Source organism: Photinus pyralis, unplaced genomic scaffold, assembly GCF_008802855.1.
Source record: "Photinus pyralis isolate 1611_PpyrPB1 unplaced genomic scaffold, Ppyr1.3 Ppyr1.4_LG5, whole genome shotgun sequence".
Classification (NCBI taxonomy): Eukaryota; Metazoa; Arthropoda; class Insecta; order Coleoptera; family Lampyridae; genus Photinus; species Photinus pyralis.
This window is the reverse complement of record NW_022170596.1, coordinates 877,587-892,072: the sequence shown is the minus strand read 5'-3', so window position 1 is coordinate 892,072 and position 14,486 is coordinate 877,587.

Sequence of the window (14,486 nt, the reverse complement as noted above, 5' to 3'; positions counted from 1 at the left end):
CACCCTTTCCGACTTTGCACTGTCCAAAAACATTCACTCCTCAATGAAAATCATAACTTGGAATTTGAGTCAAAATATCAAAATTGCTACACATTTTCGGCATTAAATGCAGTAGGTATAAAATTTAGATGCCAAATATCATTACCAGAAGAAGCACGTGCGTTGCTGACTTCGAACACTCGCATGAACGATTCTAGTAAATTTCGGATTGTTTATTTATATTTTCATTATTTGCGTTTGTTTATTTTATAACTTTTTTGCAACCGACTGAGTTTGAGTAGTTTATGTGATACGTTCACTTGTTGATACACATACTGCCCTCCACATATACTCGTATATTTACAAATTGTATTTTAACTTGTGTACCTTTCTCTAGTGGAATAATAACATCTTGGTTATTACCCTCTTTTTGGCTAAAGGATTTATCTACGGTGAAGTTTTGCAGAAAACACAGCAATAGCAACAAAATGAGGCGTGCTTAAGTTAAAAAGCGCAAGCGCCGTGTTTTTTATCTGCATGGTTTCTATGAAAGATTACTAAGAGACTTTTTTTACATAACTTTTATTTTTTCTACTTTTTTATACTCCCACTTTTTATTGCATTTTTTGGACTTTTGCGCTGTTACCTGGTACGCGTAAGTCAAAATTGACATCGTCAATCTATGCAGCTGTGAAAAGTAACTACTAAAAGTGCAAATCGTATCACTCTATCTCTTTTAGTTCTCAAAATATTTCCGAAAAACATCGAAAACGAGCACTTTGGAACACCCTGTACCATCGCATAATAAAAAATAAATTAATAAAAATAAAATATGCACTTTTACACGTATAAACGTCCTTTAGTACAATGTAGGGTAAAAAGTAATTAAATCTAAATTGAAGATAAATACCGGCCGTGGATTGCAGGGGAGGGTATAAAAAACACCTGAACGTTGAAGGAGTAGTAAGGGAGAGTAGAGAGGGCTTGAAATAAACGTGTAGAAGAATGGATAAATGAGGGAAGGGGAGTTAAAATAATGCAGTGTACTGGAAAAGGTACGAGAGGAGGCCAAAGGGGCATAAAGGTGGAAGGTGGCAGCTAAAGGAGTATGCGCGAAGGAACTTTGAAGAGGAGGGGACATTTTTAAGGCTTCAAGGGATGGCAAAGGAGCTTTCAGGAGGATATGTGTGTGGGAAAGGGTATACAATTTAAGGATAGAAGTCGGGACGAAATGAAGCGGAAGTGTGGGAGAATCGTGAAGGAGGCTTGAAATACATGTGACGGTGGCATAAAAGAGGCGCTAAAAAAGCGTGAAGAAACGAAAAGATTTGTTTTATAATTAAAGACGAAAGGGGGAGGGGGGTTGTGTGAAAAAACATATGGAAACCGTTTGGAACTGAAATGCGATAAATACCTAATAATTACCAAAAATGTTTGAAAGGAAGTAGTACTGAATTTTCCGAATCTCACACATGCCAATCCAAATTTTGAGCAAGTTGATCATTTTTTATTAAATTAAAGATTTTCAATAACGTCACGAGGCCAAAAAAGTCAACCAAACTGCAAGGAAAACAGTAATTGCAAAATTAATCTCAAACACCAAAATAAACAGTAAATAAATCGACCATTTTACCGCCTTAAAATATACTTTTCCGCATTCGCCATGGATCTCTGGATCTACCGGACAACTTGACACTTTAGTTTCACAGCCGTTGTTTCGTTGAATGAACTCTTGGTTTGGGTGACCTACTAAATGCGCTCTTCGTAGTCGGTACTATTGGTACTGAAAAATAACACTTTTGCTTTTGTCGTAAAAATGACAGATTGTGATTTATGGGAAAGATTTTGATATCTGAAGTGGAAAGCTTCCAAAGTCATCACGCTAAGATTGGTCAAATAATCCAGGATTATTGTTTAATCCGGTATTACGACATTTGATTGACTCTATACTGCAGTATGCAGCCAATCAAATGTCAAAATTCTTGTTTAAACTCAGATTTGGCAAATAATCTAGGATTTTGATTATAATTCGCTTTCCTGCAACCGGACGTAAGTGTCATATACGTTAATTTAATTACCTATCTTGCTTTTACCTATATCGCAATCCGAAACTCATTTTTAATAGGTTTTTGGATATATCTTTCGTATAACGAGGTTTAACCAGTCCTACTGATGAAATACCATCCTCTTATGAAATGCTAAAAGCAATTCACCAACCTAAGATTGATGTGGTTGCTTAGCTAGAAACACTGGTATTTATGACCCGACCCGACTTCTGCGATGAAAAAGTATAAACCTATCGAAGCAGGTGTCAAAAGTGCAGGTAAACTGTAATTAGGTTTATCGTGTCGTTTCCGTTGACGTACATTTTTGCTATCGTCGTGACGAATTGCTCTGCAATTGATTACATGAAATGTAGAATAAAATTCTAAGGCAAGTGTCCTACATTTTACTAAGTAATACAATAATAAATAATTGCAGGGAAAATCTTTGATGAGCCATACTTTACCAATAGTCTCAAACTACGTCGCCGACGCTAAGTAAATCCCAATGATTATACTAACCCGTATTGATTTTAAGGAACTATTTTAAGCGATAGTATAGAGCTTATTAAGTTCGGTAAACTTGGAAACCTAAATTAGTTAGAAACAATGCGAAGTTTCCCAACTATTTGTTATGTGTGAAATATAATAAGAGATTTCATTAGGTAGAGAAGCTTCTCTTGCCACAAATAACGGAAAAACTCGTTTGATGGCCGTAAGAAGGTACTTGATAAGTTTGGTCAGATTGTTTATGTACCATTGTCATTTTACTCACTTACAAGCTTTGAAAAGGAATCTGAATTTCAAGACAAATACATGCAAACTAACGGAGGCTGCTCAAAAGTTTCGAACTACTCGAGAAGGTATATGCGCCTTTTTTGTCTACTCAACTTGGCATAGTTTTTACATATATTACTCTTTAGGGTTTGAATCCCGTTTATTCGCCTTCTTCATTGTATATATTTACTTCTTTATCTCTCAAATCACAGTCGGGGGAGAAATAGAACATAGCAATCCTGATTAAATTTAAGGAGACGCGAAATGCCTTTGACCCTACAAACTTTCTTAACTAAGTATATTATGGAGGAAAGTTCCCCTTGTTTCTTTTAGTGAATTAATATTTGAAAAAATACGCAACCTTCATGCATTGCCCGAGATTCGTAGTTTGTCCGAAAATGTATTTTCGAAAAATAAGTCTTGTGTACCAAATACAAAGACACGTAAGCGTTAAATGTAACATCAAAGCATTTATTATTCCTTTAGAGCGAGTGCACTCAGTTCAGAGTGGTTCAAAATCTTTCTACTTAAAAATAGAACAGTAAAAGCGCCTTTTATAGTTTAAGCAGTACTTGGTTATATTATCTATTGTTTGTTAAATCAGAAATAAAGCACACGAGGTCGTATAACAATATTGCTTTTACCGCGTAATATTGAACTGCAATATTTTTAATTTTTGTTTGTGTTATGCTCAAAGAACGAAAATGTTCATATTTACACAATCCGCGCTGGCGATTAAGAAAAGCTATCTATAAGCCGTTCTGAATTCTACGTGTGGAAAATAATAAATAGTATATAGGTAATAATACTCTTTATTTGTTTGTTGCCAAAAAATACTGTGCTGAGAGCGAGATTCAGAAGTAAAAAGTCTACACCAGTCACTAAGCCACCCACAAAACACCTGTTCAGTCAGCTTAATTAAACAAAATTGATTATAAATTTCTCTCTCGATAAACACTTACTGATATTAATTTAGGAAAGTCAGCAGCCTTGATCACTTTCAACAACTCCAGGGAATTATTTAAACAAATTTTGAATAGGTAACACCTAGCATAACTCTAATAAGCATGAAACTATAATCTGAATCGCACTTTGGGGTCGATTAAACGCACCGCTACTAGATTAACAAAGACAAAAGTGTATTCAGTAAGATATAAAAAAAATTAAACACAAGCTGAAAGAAATATAAGTTTTCAGAGCCAGATTTACATATACCACGCATGCAAGCGACCGATAGACAATTAAAGAAATTTAATTACTTACAGTTTTTAATACTCTCATAAACTAGTCGGTGACTGCAATATTTCGCCACACAAAGAACAAAACACACATTCGCTGACAGCTGCATTTTTTCTATTACACTTAATCTTGATGACACGAACTGATTCTATTGAATGAGATGCTTTCTCGAATGCTGGAACGAAAAATGTTACTTGGAGAACCTTGTAGAAAGGCCATGTGACGTTTTTTTCTCGACAGGCCATGACTATGACTTGACTATGTCTACCTGAATAAGAGCTCTTTATAGTAGATGTCACCATATTTCTTTGGAGTTTCTCTATTTCTGATGTGTTGTGACTGTTCCATTGAATACGTTTTGCGAAATTATATTTGCCAGTAATTAGTGTGAGGTATGTAAAGATTATGCATTATTCTTAATACGTAATTTTCTGAGAGATTTATCTTCTCTCCGAAGATTCTCTAAGCGTTTTTCCTTAAATTCTCTTCGTTTCTGTATTACTTTTTTGTTATTATCTACCTGGATACGCATAACCTGATGACTTCGCATTTTTGATTTTGTGTACGTTACTTTTGTCGCCACTCGCTTCATATCCGTTATATTACTCTGTTTACCGATTAGTGTATTGCTTTTGAATTGTAAATTGGTTTTTGAAGTTACCAAGACCTAGTCCGAAACAGATATGCTGATATACATCTACAATCTTATGTTACTTGAGTCGCTACGCAGAATTTACTGGTGTAAAGTAGTTTTCTTTAAGCGTTTATGCAGTTTATTTCACCGATTTATACGGAGGATTCGTTATCGATCAAAATTTTCATTTTGCTAGTGTAAAGCCACTCGAATTATTGATTCTTACGGTTTTAGTAATCGATTTACCCTAGTGTGAAGTGTCAGACGTTAGCATTGCTACCGCAATATTTATGTGCCGCGCTATTCACTATCCCTCTTGTTTCTTTGTGCTTTATAGATAAGGTAGAAAAGCGCCCTTCTGAGCTCAAAAGTCCGATTCAACCAGAGTTCAAAGGTAATCTTTTTATTTTCGACGACTCCTTAATATACTTACTGCATTTCAATAGTCATTTAACCATTATATAGCTTGATAGTTGATCCCTTGTTCCTTTTTGCTAAAAATTTATTTAAAATTAAACATTGACATTTCAGATCTGGATATTACACTGTCCTACTTGTAATATTTTAAGACCATTTATTAAATCACATTTGATTGTGACAACTGTTTATGTTGTACTCTGTCAATTCCTTCTTTATCTTATCAAGACCAGAACAAGGATCTCTTATTCTGCCTTGTTCTCCATTGCGGTAAGTATTCTCTTTCCCACAGTTCACCTCGGCCCACCTCTACTTTACCTGAGCACCCCCGTGTGCTTTTCTAACTACAATTTGTTTGCTCGAAGTGAACGTAACAATCACACTGAATGGCTTGATTGACACATACTCAAACTATTATTTTTCCGGATGCGGATAAAGTGCTTAGAACTTCTCACGAACTCGATGAATTGATTTGATGACATCGTGACATCGTACATTCAATCAAATAATTTTATTCAGTAAACAAAATTCGCTATCAAAACGACGAACGCCGTCTTAACATCGAACAGGCCGACTGCCCAAAACAGTGTTTAAAATGTGCACTAATACTGTCAGACCACCACCGAAAAAGCTTCCGATATACGGCAAAAACGCAACGGAAAATAACTGCATTTTAAACGTCCACCACCAAAGAAGCCTCGTTTTTCGTACTATGTTGTCGGTTTTAAAGTATCTTGTCTTCCACCTTAAAATGTCCTTCTCTAAGATTCCGTAAACAAACAGTAAATCAAAACCACATTTGATTAACGCCAGCTTCGAAATATACTGCACACTTTTTTTTCTTGTCCGCAAAAAACACGTGCTTGTCTTGAAACTAATTAAATATCACTTTACGCAACGTGATAACCCCTTGCGAACATGTGTTTTTGAATGTACCGACCAGTAGTTCAACATTAGGTAGTTTTTGACCACACGCACGTTATTATTATTATTGTTTTTTACGGAAATGCACGTTTTGAAGCACCAGGAATCCGAATCAACCAAAATCTCGATGATATCGGTCTATCAGTGTGTCTGTCTGTACTCTTGCAACAAGTGCGCAATTTATTTCGAAGCTGATTCTAATTGTGATTGGCGGTTTTTGTGAATATTCATAAAGAAGGAGATTAATTTATGGTGGAAGAGAAGTGATCCTTTAAATACGAGAAAATAACGAAAAACGGTGCTTTCTCCTGATTCGGTGGTGTTCCAACAGTATTAGTACACGTTTTACATGTGTTTATTGGATTATTAAAAACGCCACCAATTTGCCCTCTTAAAATTGTACAACACTGTAGTATGAAACTTTTTCCCAAATGTATGATCCCATGAAGTTTTTAAGTCGTCTTAAGACAAATGAATCAGTTATGAGCAAATTAAAAAGATAAGAACACAATTCCAGTACATGACAGGCAGCAAGTTTACCCTTAATTAAAAAATAGTTATCTTGAATCATAGCAACAAAATTGTCTTAAAACTAGTTTGTCGATTTAAAGCGCTATCTATCGGTTCGTAGATTTTCATGATCATGTTGTAAAACTATCTTTCAAGTTGTAATTGGCAGAGATTCACAAAAACATTACTCTTTACGTAGATCACTGCTGCGTCAGCTAGTTTCCATGTAATCCTCCCTCATTGATTATAACGGGAAATTGTTTTTCCAAAAATAACAAGAGGGAAGGAGTATATATTTGACGTTGAATGAACAAATAGAGTTTGTAATCTCGAAGATTAACAACCCCCTGAACGTACACAGTGTGTGCTATGAAAACAATTCAAACGCTTACATGACATAAATTTCCTTTAGTCGCTTCCATGTATCCAAAACGCACACCTATCTATGCAGCAAGAGGGAAAATCTAAAAATTCGTGCTCATTCTCTGGAATGAATACGGTTAGCTAGCTTTTTAATATTTATGAATTCGGTTTTGTATTAACTTTCGAACTTTCCGCCTACGGCATAATAAATTGATTGGACTAAACAAAGTTTAAATAGAGAAAAAATTAATAACGTTTGCTTAGGTACAAAGTTAAACCAACTTCTTTTTTATTATTAAAGTTGTTGTAGGTAATGTATTGCAAAAGCATCGGGCATGTAAGGCGGATACGCGAAAAGTTTTCTTTGTTAAGTTAAAAGAAATGGGTTTTCCAGTTTTACGTTTAATAGAAGACTTAAATATCTGCTTCCATATTTCACCCTTTAATAATTGACTACAATTCGCAAATTTTAACTGTGTACCTACTCACTTAAACTTCTTGTTTATTTTATCTTCAAAATTTATGGTCAAATAAGTACGTCTTTTAGGTATTGATGAAGCCTGTTTACTGACCACAACACTGCTAGGCATTCTTTTTCAACACTGTTGAGTACTTCTTTTCTTGTGCTGTAAGTGTTCTTGATCAGAATGAATTAATTTTTTCTTCTGCGTCAATTTCTTGTGTTAGAACGTTACCTAATCTAGCATCAGATGCATCCGTCAATTTCATGGAACGCTGTTTCACAATGCGTAGTCCATTCCCAGGATTGTTGCTTTACATTTATTGGTGCTTTTATTTTTAGAATTGCTTCAACTTTGCCAGGATCAACATTCAAACCATATATATTTACCACGTATTCAGGATATTTTCTTCTCGGCAAAAGTTGCATTTTTCACGACCTGCTCTGTAGTCGATGAAAGACTTCGCGTGATATTTTACGATGATCTGGGAATTGAACTTCTAGGTCGACACCGATAATAGTACCTGTCAATCGGTCGTTGAATTGTCGTGGGTGCGTTACTTAAACCCAAGGACATTTTTTGATTTGAACCATCCCTCCCCCGGGCATTGTGAATGCAGTACAGTCTCTGGAATTTTCATTTACTAGAACCTGCCAGTAGTTGGAATTAATGGCAATGAAATTGAGGAATCGTGACCCTTTAAGTCTGTCTATGATTGCCAAAAAAAATCGGGTATGCATCAGGTTTTGTGGTTTTATTTAGTTTCAGCATCCATTGTCACTTCGGCACCTTCGGCTTGTTCGACCATAACTTCGATCCGAGCCGGGATTTCAAAAGGTTCGGCTTGATGCCATTTTTAAACATAGATGCCCAAAACGTAGGTGCTTGCATATTTACGCAGCTAATTGACCATATAAAGAAACACAAAATTTATATTTGATTGATTATTTAATTACAGCGTTTTTACAGTATTGTCATTATATGTTACACAAGTTTTACTATGCCTAGCATCTAATGGCATTGTAAGGTTCAGCACGAACCTTATGACTTTTCTTCACTCGTAACTTTCCACCGCCGTTACGTCTCGAATCTACAACACCAAGCTGGAACGATGTAGCTTCTATCCTTTTGACTTCCCCGGGTCGTCTAATGTGCAAAGGGCGTATTTTTACCATATTTTTTACGTTTCTAGCAAACGGTTGCGAAGTTTGTGAACGTATCACTTCCACACCAATATTTACATTCGTAGCCACCTCCCTCCACATTTTCTGCTCATCCATAATCCGGCGTCTAATTCTGCGCCGTAGCACTGGATCTCCCTTGCAAATCTTCATGAAATATTTGCTAGCCAAAGCTGCATTTAACAACGACTTGTCGTCCAAACACCTGCAAGATAAAAGTACGTAAGCAAAATGGAATACAATGACAATGCACAACTTACCGAAATATTTCAGCTAACATCTCCACTGGAAGCACACAGAGGGCTGGTAACGAGAAAGTTATTAATGGAAACATTCTGCGCCACTACACAACTGCAAATGATAAAGGGACAAGGGTGCAAAATGGTTTTATACACCCTGAACTAGGCAGTTCTCTCTTCTTATTGGGTGGCAGTATGAAAGTTGCTTTTCACTTTCGAATCGGGAAGAACCTTTCACTTTCACTTTCTCCAACATGCCATAGAGCTTTTAAGGACAACTCTAATAAGCGTTACGATTGCTTACTGATTATCTCCAGATTCCTCCCATGATCCTGATGTGCAAATCGGAAAAACCTTAGAATCGGTAATAGGGGTTCCAATCGAAACAAAACATCATAATCATGACCGTGAGGTTTTTTCGAGGCGCGCATTTGTAAATGTCGTCGATGTAAGCATAACAGACTAAACCATACCCTAAGCTGTCAATGAACCTCTTGTATTTTTGAGTTGAGTTTGAATCTAACTTTTTAATTGCGACTCAAAAAAAATTCCATCCTCGGCCGCAAAGAGTCCGTACAAGAGAGCATATTTTTACCAAGATCTCAGGTATCGGACCGAAATAGCCTGTGATTTACAGTCTGCATGATCGCCATTCGTTACATGGATGACCTATCGCGAACTGAAATCTATACGGGTTGCAACCCGTGCATTATGGATCTCTAGGAGAAACTTTTACTTAATATTTTCAAATAGCGATCAATTTAATGATGATTCCGCTTTCCTGCCTATGTAGTTGAAGAGACGTTTATAAATTAATATTGCTTTAAAACTAAACGAAACATTAAAGTTTTAAAAGTTACTCAATGTATTTCCCAAAAGACTTCTAGAGTCTAAAAGTACCTTTGGTTCAAAGTTTGCTACGAAAAATACTTATCATGTAAAATATCGCTGATTATATCTCATTATTCGCTAGCCTAAGAATAATTTCGGGGAATTAAGATACGATAGAATACTTCTTACAAGTGTTACAAAATCACCCCTGGGCTGTTAATAGTAAATCAGATTCAATAAAAGTTGAAGGTATTTTTGACACAACCTCCGCCAAGACATGTTTGCAAATATCTTTATTATTTAAATATCACAAATTTATACGCTCAAGTCTTGCCGATATTTAGATCTGACAAATTTGTACGTGTAGTGGTTCAATCCCCACATTTTATCTTTATTATGCAGTTTTCCAATTGTTTTCCAAAACTAACACTTTACATGCGTTAGAAGTGCTTCGTTACTGCGAATGCTTTAAATAATTCCACGCAACACATTGTGACAGCTGTCGACTTTTATTTAGTCTTCTCCAATGGCCCAGTCAATTCGTCATGTATGTGTCGCAACTATAATCGGGGCGAGAACAAAAATTTCAATTTTCTCGAGATCCACTACAGTACATTAATCAGTAGCGCTACAGAAAATTGTTAAAGAGGTTCATGGCAAAAACGATTAATCTTACGACACAGTTTCAGATCAAGAAACCTTTCCGCTTATGATAAATCTTCTTTCACAGAACGTAATTGAATTGGACTCGGATATTATTACAGTGGAAGTGCGCAATATTAAAGCAGTTTTTCGAAATGTAATACCGAACCTCTATCATGCTCTTATATACTACACGGAAGCCGTTGCGATTGGAACATGTATCAAACGGTTTTGTTCACTTTTTAGCTCGCAACTACACTGCGGGTTATAAAATTTGCATAAAATCTGGTGTAAATTACAAAATAGCGCAGCTCTTGAAAAATTATAAATGGAGCGGTAATACGAAGTGCTGTAACGGTGCAGTTATTCATCATTGTTAAGTTCCCGCCTGAATTATGGTAATTTCTGTGTTGAAAAGGGAATAATTCGATTAAATATACGTCTGTAAGTCCTACATTCACTTCTATTACGCGCTTCACTTTATTAAAATTTTGTAGCATTTAATCATTAAATTGTATAACTGCACATCCTCCACAGCTATATTATAAGGGAAGGTAGCTTCCCTGCCCTGAGGCACAAAAAGTCCATAGAATCTAACTTATGTGCTACCCCTATAAAACACTGAAATAATGAAATCGTTAAAAAGAGTATATGAACTCACTCCTTTTTCTTGGACGATTAAAGATTACAAATTGTAATACCGACTTTTTTCACATTGTAGACACGGTAACTGCTATTTTTGTATCAAACTTCCAACATCCCCATAATATAATATAATAATATAATAACATAATGCCACAACAATACTATTGAAATCTCATTGGAGGTCTAAGTACAAGAGTACATACGAAAACCAAGATGCCGGAAGCACGGCTCCAACTATTGGGTCCGACTCTATCCAAAGACCAAAGCACAGCGACGGTGGTGGCGAAAAGGTCAAACGTAAACGGAAAAAATCCACGACGTACGTTACAACACTTCCCCTCTTGTTCCATCTTCGATTCCACTTCCTAATTCTTTAGTTAAAATTAACAAAATTCTATTATCTAAACTTGCACCTGCGACAAACATCTGTTTATAAAATTAATTAAGTTTTACCAATAAGCGCAACTCTTATCTACGACCGGAGAAAAACATGAGATAGGCTTTTCAAATATTACGAAAATAATTACGAAACTTTCCTATTATGTAACACATAATTCCTTTACAATTAAATAAACAAAATAAACACAGTACAATGCCGGTAAAAATAAAAAATAAAACATCGTCTAAACTAAGTAAGTTAACACAACAATATATAAGGATGACGATTTTTGTCAAAATTGATGTCAATGGCATGTGGTCTAGTGTAATAATTTACGTGTCAACAATAACATAAACGTAAAATGAGATTGTGGCAAATGAATATTGTAGGTAGCCTTTTTGAGCCCATCACAACGTACAGCATAGCAACCCTTCAGGCTTCAGGTTCCCCAGATTCTTCTGTTTCTTTGCATGTTTCGGGGTTTTCTTTCGAATTTTTCCGCTTCTTCGGGTTCGTCAAATTTTTCGTACTATTGTGATTCTTGGGTTTTTATATCCTTCGGACGCTTCTATAGCCTATTCACATTTATATTCTTAGTTACATTCCCAGGGGTTGGACCCCCACTTGTAGGAAATAAATTCTTGTCTCTTGTTAACGAATCTTAATCCGGAAAAAAATCGTGCTTCAGGTTTCTCGAACTTTAATAGTTTTAGGTTTATTTACTGGAATAATTTACCAATGTTCCACAGTATGAAAATGTCCAAAATGACCTTTATAACCTAGAGTTTTCACAGCCATCAAAATCATGAATTAATTGTCTTTAACCTTTTTACCGGTTGTCGTTTAATTTAATTTAGTCACTCCAATTATAGCGCAACAAACTTATTGTACCTTGGACTTCAACGCTTTCGTGGTAACAATTTATTTAAAGCAGGGCACGTTAAACCGTTAATATTACAAAACGAATTTGTTCGATTCCACTTTAAGAGGTACCGCTTCGCACCATTCACTATTGAAAATTATATCAGTCGGCTGGTCGACTCCGCTGTGCAGATAATTTCCTCTTTTTGCATAAACCAGCCACTTATTATTAACTTACTAGTAATGGCAAATCGTCACGAACTTAAAAAGTATATTTAGTATATTTTTATTTACTTAGTATATTTTAGTATATCTTTTTTATATTGCCAGTACATTCCGTAGAGAAATGTATGCAATATTTTTCATAAATTGTAACAGCAGAAATTACATAGAAAAGAATAACAACTAACAAGATTGACAAATTACCAATATAGCATATTGTAAATATAAATATAATGAAACAATATAAATAAACATAAAAATAAAATTATCTACAGATATACTAACATGCCAACATAACTACGAAAAGCGTTTTCTTTTTAGAAGAACCGCCGATAATACCTTCGTCGAAAGAGGTGGTAAAAATTTTCCAATAGAGTAGATAGATAGACGACAGTTTGGTTAAGAATACATCTCTCCCACCCAATTTTTACTTATGTACACCGGTTTTTAGAACCGGCAACACTGTAGCGTTCCGACTCTTATTTGCTTGAACACTTGTTTCTTATCTTAACGCGTTTTATAATAATAATAATAATTTTTATTTATTTATTTATTTATATTTTTTTTAGGACCCGACATAACTTCACCAGGCGAGCGACATATATACACTAGACATTAATCGTTACTTGATTTTAATCCGTGCGATTAGTTAACCAGGCTAGACCTGAGTTCTCACAAGAAACACCGACCATAATAATAATATGCCTTTATTTAATAACTGCAGTAGCCATATGATAAATGAGACAGTTACCATTAAAAAAAGCAATTAAAGAGAATTGTAAAAAATTGATTAATAACAAATTATTAAAGAAAGAAAAAAAAATTAGTGTAAAGAGAAAAAAATAAAACCACCTGTTAACTATTCTTCCGGTTTTCACATTTCTTTACAAACTTTTCTAATAATTGTTTAACATCTTTCATTACTTCGGATTCTTCTCATACTTAATATTCAGATTATTCAGAAATATCAGTTCTTTAGATTTTTTTTAATGTTGGGTTTCTTGGAATGCTTGATATTCTTCAGTTTTCGATTCTTCCGAGTTTTTAGTTTTTCCTATTTTTTTAATTCCTCGGGTTTTTAATTTCTTTAGGACGTCGGATCTTCCGTTATGTTTCTCTTTTTACATATTTTTCAGGTAATTATTTAGTTTCTACGTAATCTTCACCATTCATGATTCTTCAGTTTCCGCATTTTGTTTGGATTTTCCGATTTTGATGTCTTTCAGATTCTTTGTTTACCTCAAGAATCTTCACGGTCTTTAGGAGCTTTTAGTTTTTAGATTCATATTATAACGTAGCTCTAAATCTGGATTTACTTTTTCCGAATTTTATCGAGATAGGTAGAGTTGGGATTTTTTTAAAAGTTCCTAGCTCTGAGATCACCAGTCAACATTTTAGAAATACAATTCAGCATAATTCCCGTATGTAGGTTTTTTAAGGATAGGCCAGTTTTACTTGAACTTTGGGAGTACAGCGTTCCTGATTGGTTTTTAGAGAAAAATGGTCGACTTAATTATTAAACGTCATATTGGAAACGGCGTTAATTATTTAATAGGGGATAGAGTAGATCAATTTGTAAGCAACATTTTTAAGGCATTCGGTTCCGGGGCACTGGAGTATTCACTGCGTGGTTCAAGTTCACAGTCTTGATTTCGCGGATCAAGCCGTGCTCAATTCCATTGGAAGAAATGCAGTTGCTCCGGTAAATTTCGTTCAACCTTTGGCAGAGTGAAAGTTGCATTTTACGCACATCATAAAACCAATTTGTGATTTGGGATATTTTTCTCACTTTCGGACATATCAACACAACACCTGTAAGTGAATGAATTAAAAATATCTTTTTATTACCCATAAAATGAAAAAAATAGAAACCGTACGCTGATTAATCGCAGTTCCTTTGAATAAATAATTAGAGTCGCATCCAGACAAATTATTAAAACTCGCTGGCATTTTCGTGAAACGAGAGGGGATTGAATTTTGTCGTTGGAAATCATAACGGTAAAATTATTCGAAACGCTTGGCATCGGAAAAAAATCAATAAGAAAATTAGGTGTAAAATTTGTCTTTCTTATTGAAAAAAAGTTCTGACTCGGTTAAAAAAACGTTAACCACAAACTGTCGCAATAAGAAGAAAAACGTT